At 34.3% G+C, this 7525-nt stretch overlaps 1 long non-coding RNA gene across 1 annotated transcript; it reads right to left on the minus strand.

Moving 5' to 3' along the window:
- Positions 1-2069: 2069 nt before the first annotated feature.
- LOC110719334 lies at positions 2070-3901 on the minus strand. The gene is made up of 3 exons (XR_002511068.1): positions 3181-3901; positions 2665-3018; positions 2070-2580 (listed from the first exon to the last, which is right to left on the minus strand). It is a non-coding gene; the product is annotated as an uncharacterized LOC110719334 (long non-coding RNA).
- Positions 3902-7525: the final 3624 nt, after the last annotated feature.

The following is a 7525-nucleotide window of genomic DNA, read 5'->3' on the forward strand; positions in this document are numbered from 1 at the left end:
TTCCTCAAACAAGATGTAAGCTTCGTCAAAACAATAAATGAGCAAGTCGGGTGGTTATAGGGAACTTCACGGATATTATTTTGCCAAAGCCGAATTTACCGAAGTAAAAATCAAGCAAGTCGCTCGCGTAGCGTGCGGGCGTACAACTAGTATCTCAAATAAAGTTAAGAGTCCAACTAGTCCAAGTAATGGTACGTGTCTAAGTCAAGTACGAATAAGGGAGTTTGCATCAAGCTTCATTAGGTGCATCAGTCTTATGGTCCAAGTGAATGCAATACTTTAGAAAAGAGGAAAATAGCACGTATGAAGATGTGTATCTATATGCACATGATAAAAAGACATTTGGTCCATGATTCAAGCAATGTCCAAGCTTTGTGCTTTGAAGTACTTTGTGCCACCCAAGTTGGTCCAAGTTCATAAGGAGATCAAGCAAGTAAAATATGTCTAAATGCACGTCATACTCGTGGGTGAAGAATGAAGCTAATACATCAAGACTTCATCATAGTTCAAGCCGTCATTTGAAGATTTTAAGACTAATCTCTTTAATCATGTTTAAGAAAAGAATAATTGTGGTGTAACTCATGTATTTAATGCTCTTAAAACACGACAATGAAGAGAGTTCTAAGGGAGAAAGATTCCTCCCAAGACAACGATACATTGAAGACACATTGGAGAGGGAATCAAGCAAATAGAACCCGTCACTTTGGAGCATTATTTAGTAGTATTAAAGATCTTGTTTAAAGCTAGATTATTGATGTAATAAGTAGCACTAGAAGGCTTGTAATAACTGATAATCACGAGGACATTTGATCCCTAAAGGAACCGTTACAAGTGATCATTGTTGGATGCTTTATTTGATGCACTAAACAGCTGCCTAGGATCCCTTGCTTATTTTCTTCGTTTCTTCAATAAGCGCTGCAAATAAGGGGCAGCAAATGGGGCAGCAATGGCACCATGTAACGACTGATTAATGCAGCCATTACATGAGCATTTGTAGCGGTTCTTTATGAACCGTTACAACACACCGCCACTTACCTTGATCTTGCACGGTTTTGATGATTAGATTAATTAGAGTTTAAGTAGTGTTTTAAGTGAGGTGTAATTAGAATAAATCAAGGTGATTAAGTAGAGTTCATTTAGTAATGAACTTGACTTCTAATCACTAAAAATTGGCAAGTTGTAATCATTTGAAAATCGTTGTTGAATGATATAAAATTGATTTCCTTGTGAAATTTTGATCTTGTGGATTCAAGATTGTTGGCTCGTGGATTCGAGTTGTTCTGACTTGTGGATTCAAATCACTGAGCTTAGGCCGAGTTGCATGGATTCGTGCTCGGTCTAGTTCATCCATCCTTTAATCGATAGTTGGTGGAGTCCTTATCATTGAGGAATATCTTTCTTAAACATTCCACTTTCCCATGCACTCTTTCCATTTCTTCACATCAATCTCACGCACCAATCACTCCAACCAAACACACGTCCATCATACACGCATACAAGCAAGTCACGTCACTTGCATAAAAACATATAAAAAAAAAAAAAAGTGCGCACTTTCACTTTTAGGCTTAACCACTTCGATCCTTATCGCATTACCAACGTGACTCACGGTCCTAGCCCACCGGAATCGCATCATGTTTTATTAATAGTATATAGTCATTGAATGTTATATTGAAGTTTAGATTGAAACTAAATGGGCAAGCTTAAGTTGTTGTAGTGTATTTCTTGAAAATAGGGTTCTATTTCCAATAAATTTGTGATTCCAAAATCATGGGTATATAATTAAATTGAGTTTTATGGGAGTGTGGATGTTGCTAGTAGTTTGGTTGGAATTGTTGGGTATATACTTTCTTCGTCTAACATATTTTATAAAGCGATATGAAAGACAAATTAAGCCCTTTGTAGAAGTTTTTTAATGTCATTTTTACATGTAAAGTACTGTTCCCTGCGCCCAAAATATTAACTAATTAAAACCCTTATACGTCATATATCACAAGGACCATTAGACAATCATCTTATTTGACGGGTACATAGACATTGTAAACACATAAATCATGCCATATAATATCAACAATCACTAGTAGAGAAATGCTCATTTGCGTCGAACTTCCAGCCGACGCAACCGGCGGAGACGCAAATGAGAAAAACTTATTTGCATCGAACAAATTGTTCGACGCAAATAAGGGTCATTTGCGTCGGAGTTTACTTGAACACCGACGCAAATAACCAAAAATAAAAAAAAAAAAACAAAAAAACAAAAAAATTGGAAAAAAGGCCGATTTGCGTCGGATTTTTGTTAATGTCCGACGCAAAAAAAAAAAAATGAACAAATAGTTGATTCTCTTTCACAGCTAAAAAAATGAACAAATAGATTTAATAATCAACAGATGAACTAATGAATGAACATTCTATTTTCAGAAATGTAACTTTTAAAAAATAGATTTTATTTTTATTGAAAAAGAATGTTCATTAACAAATTTTTGTTTTTTTTATAGGTACATCAGGCTTCATGGTGCTGACTTGTTTACAAGTACAGCAAGCTCTATTGTTGTTGATGAAGTAGTGTTCTTTGTGCAGCATGACCTGAGATTTGAGTTGGAGCTTGTGAGTGACTAAAGATGTAAAGAAACTACCACAAACATTAATAAAATTGACCCTGTAACTAACCAAGTAAAGCAAGTAAAAGAACAAAGGGGCAGCACCAAAAGCAAAACAGCTAGTCATCAAAGACCATGCAGCAGGAGCACAACAAAGCAGCAGGCAGAGCAAATGGCAGCAGCAGCACAAGCAGAGGGCAGCAGCAGCATAAACAGAGGGCCGCAGCAGCACAGCAGGCAGCAAGCAACGAGCAAAAAAGATCAAGCAGGGGAGCCAGCAGCACCAAAACAGCAACAAAAACAGCAGGCACGAGCAGAGGTCAGCAGGTGGCAGCAGGTCTTCAGCTCAGCAGATGCAGCACCAGCGAGCAGGCAGAACAGAAGATATGCATCAGCAGGTAACAACAGGAGCTCAGGTAGCATCCTAATCATAGAAGTAGCATCTGAAACCTTTAACTAATATGCAAAATAACTTCAACTTCAAAAACAATTTCAGCGAATCAAAACCCTAAATTTACCCAAAACAACATCAAAAAGGCGCAAAACCAAATAATCTTCAAAAATCAAGATAGGAGAGAGAATGTACCTCAGCATCTGCTCGAAAAAATAATGTTATCTTCAAAAACCGCTCGAATATGCTCGAAAATATAATGTAATTTGCTGGAAACTTGAAAAACAGCTCGAATCTTCTCTAAATCTGCTCGAAAACTCGAAATTTCTGGGTTTCGGTTTTGTGGGTTTCAAATTTTCTGGGTTTTTAAAGCTCGAATGTTCAAAATTTTTAGGTTTTTAAAACTCGAAATCTGGGTTTTGTGTTTCGAATTTGCTTGAAATGGATGGAAAGAGCTTGAACTTGCTCGAAATCTGGGTTTTGTGTTTCGAATTTGCTTGAAATGGATGGAAAGAGCCTGAATTTGCTCGAAATCTGGGTTTTTTGCCGGAAATTGCTCGAAATCTGGGGTTTTTTGCTGGAAAATTGCTTGAAATGGATGGAAAGAGCTTGAACTTGCTCGAAATCTGGGTTTTTTTTTGTCGGAAATTGCTCGAAATCTGGGTTTTTTTTGCCGGAAATTGCTCGACATGGATGGAAAAAGCTTAGGAATAGTATGGGTTTAGTGACAATGAGAGTAGTGAGAGAGTAGTACGTAGTGAGAGAGTAGCTATGGAAATATCCCTAACGTAGGAAAATGCTAAAGGATAAGATAAGAATCTGCTGAGCTGATTTTTTTTAGCCAATTGCGTCGGATGTTTTAAAAAACTGACGTAAATACTTCACCCAAATGCGTCGGCCTTTTAAAAAACTGACGCAATTGACCCTTTTGCATCGGTTTTTTTTAAATTGTCGACGCAATTGACCCGATGCAAATAGCCTATTTCACTTGCATCCCCTCATTTGCGTCAGACCTAATAAAAACCCAACACAAATTACATTATTTGCATTGACTTTTCTGTACATGAGCATTTTTGTACTAGTGAATTACTCATAATCAATTTGTAAGGTAATCCTTTCTGTGTTGTGCTTTGTACAGAAATGGAGTCATGTACATTACCCCTATTAAGGAGGAAGAAAAACAACTAACCTACACTTGTTTCAGAAGATTGTGAGGATCGATAGTAGATGGAAATGTTTCAAGGTATATTTAACAATATTAAATTTAAAAAAACGTTTATTCTTTAATTGATTAAAAGCAATTTTCCACATACATTCTATGTAAATACACTTGTGTATTCTTTTTTCTAATTGTAGAATTTCTTGGGAGCCCTAGATGAGACATTTATTAGAGCTCATGTTCCAAGTGAGGAGAGAGGAAAGTATTGAACAAGAAAAGGAAACCCTGAAATGAATGTTTTAGGTGTTTGTACACCTAACATGGAACTTGTTTTTGTCTTATCTGGATGGGAGGGCTCTACACATGATTGTCGTGTATTATGAGGCAATTTTGAGGCCTAATGGTTTAAAGGTGCCTCAAGGTAAATTAAGGGATTAAAAATAACCAAATATAATGACTTCCTTTATTACAATTAGTAATGACTTTTTATGTACCATTCTATGATTTTCAAATTTGTTAATTTTTGATAGGTGTTGGCTACACTAATTGTGAGGGGTTTCTTGCACCATATAAAGGGCATCACTATCTCTTGAAAGAATGGGGGGATCGAGTACCAGTAAGTGCTGAGGAGTGCTTCAACATGAAACACTCTAAAGCTAGGTATGTAATTGAGAGAACTTTTGGTTTGTTGATGGGAAGGAGGGAATTTCATAGGAGCCCTTCTTTTTTTTTTTTTTTTTTTTTTTTTTTCAATTTTTACTCAAGGTTGTATTGTTATAGCATTTTCTATATTGCACAATCTAATTTGAAAGCACATGCCCACAAATTTTGAGGTTGACGAGTCATCAGATGAGAGTGCGGATGAAAATGAGGATATTTGTGATGATGTTGATTACATTACTTAAGTTCAACCATCTGATGTTTGGATCGATTTTAGGAATTATTTAGCGCAAACATTATTTAAGCTATGATCAATCTTTGTTACGAATGGCACTCTTAGTCTTGTCCTTGTGTTTGGTGCTATGTGACACGATCTTTGTATTTTATGATTTTTTTTTGTGTTCTCGTCTTTGTGTTTAATGTTAAGTATGGTATTTATATTTACTTTGAATTGTTTTCTTTATGTGAAACAATATTGCTTCCTATATATAATAAATAAACGATTTCGTTATGCATTCTTACTTAATTGGTTAATTAGAATGGATGTAATTAGTCAATGTTCTCAAGGTATAGTAGCAAAGGAAAAGATAAGCGCTTCTAGAAGAAAGAGGAGGAAGAAGCTTTGATTGATTGTTTGATGGAGTTGAGTTGTGGCCAACAATGGAAAGGAGGAGGGTTTAAGAATGGATAATTTAATTAGTTGGAACTTATGTTGAACACTAAGTTTCCTGGATGTAGTTTAAAAGTCATTCCTCATATTGAATCAAAGTTCAAAGGGTTCAAAGAAGCTTTGATTGATTGTTTGATGGAGTTGAGTTATGACCAACAATGGAAAGGAGGAGGGTTTAAGAATGGATACTTGAATTAGTTGAAACTTATATGTTGAACACTAAGTTTCCTGGATGTAGTTTAAAAGTCATTCCTCATATTGAATCAAAGTTCAAAGGGTTCAAAGATAAGTATGCAATAGTTTCTAAAATAGTGACCAAGACATCTGGTTTTAGTGGGATAAGCAAACTAGTACAATACAATGTAAGAGACAAGCTTATGATGATTTTTGCAAGGTAACCAATTTCAATTTTTTTTAAAAACAATATTGTATTTTACTTAATCTAATATATAACTAAATTTTTCTTAAACTCCTCCTAAGGCTGAAGGATTATGGAATACTCCTTTCCTTTATCTAAGCAAGTCAAATGATATATTTGGTGTTGACAGGGCTAACGGTCTTGCGTCTGAGTTGCCCAAGGACTCTATTCACAACCTTGAAAAAGAGGTTGTTCACCTTGATAACAATAGTCAATGTTCACTTGAAATTTTAATAGGGTTTTTGAGTGTTAGTTTTAATATTAAATAATTATTTCAAATAATGTGATAAATTTGAATATTTTTGTTTAAAATTTTACTATGGTGTTGTAGTTTTTGTTGAGACATGGTTTGACATTTTCAACCATAATCTATATAAATATTATGATAGAGTTAAAATAAAACATGGTACGTCCTTAAAATTGAATCTTTTATTAACTTAAATATAGATTAGTGAAAAAATTGAAGTTGATTCATGATTCCTATAATTTTCTAACCAAAAAATAGGTTAGGGGATGAGATTCCATTTTAGAATTGAACCAAACAACATTGTATTAAGTATCAAGTTCCAACTATAACACCACAATAATTCTCCTGTTTCCAAACCACCCACCTTTCATAAAATAGAGGAGAACTATTGACATGTTACCCCCACGTATTAAAACATTAGGGTTGTATTAGAATAATTAAGCAACATAACCAAACTTTAATTAGAATAATGTATTAAATAAAACCAATAAGTTAATCTTACAAACTCGAACCATATAAGGCCTTTATTAAAATACACCAACATTTAAAATTCGAAACATAAGTGAAATAACAAAACACAAATAAGTTCAACACAAGAATCGAGTACTCTCAATCACACCAATCTCTTGACAATGCGTATGACAAACCCCGAACTTCATATAATCAAGCTAATTTGTGCAATAATACTCCCCAACATTACAAGTGTTATAATTTTATCATCATTGGGTCATTGAAGGTGAAGGCCATGACCAAACGAAAACACACACACAAAGCACGTAATCAGCAAAGCTGAGTACACTAGTAGAAAAAAGTAAATGGAAAGCGGTTCAAACCCCCTATTGGGAAGTGGTTTTGAACCGCTTCCACTTGGGGGGCTTCCCATTGCCCATTTAAATGGAAGCGGTTCAAACCACTTCCCATTTGTAGTGAATGACAAGCGATTTTGGCGCCTAACCGCTTCCCATTATGCCTACAAATAATAATTTTTTTATTTTTGCTTTTTTCACTAAAATTATACAGAAACATCAAAAAAATGTATAAACATCGCTATTTTTATTAATAAATTGTTATAATATTACATTTTTATCCAAAAATTAATACTACAATTAATAACATATGTTTTTCCCTTGATCATATCAGCAACACATTGGCAACTTAAATCCAGCAAACTCTTGATATCTATGTAATTTGTAGCCTGCATTTACACACATAATTAATTTAGTTATACTTGATAAATCGATCATGAAAATATATAAAAAAAATTAAAATGAAAAATTCTATAGATTTTATATCAAATGATTTTTTTGTTAATTATATAGCCTATTAGCTTTAGAATATACAACCAGTTATCAATTATCATATTAGCTCATTTTGAGCAATTAAAAA

Source organism: Chenopodium quinoa, unplaced genomic scaffold, assembly GCF_001683475.1.
Source record: "Chenopodium quinoa cultivar QQ74 unplaced genomic scaffold, ASM168347v1, whole genome shotgun sequence".
Taxonomy (NCBI): domain Eukaryota; kingdom Viridiplantae; phylum Streptophyta; class Magnoliopsida; order Caryophyllales; family Amaranthaceae; genus Chenopodium; species Chenopodium quinoa.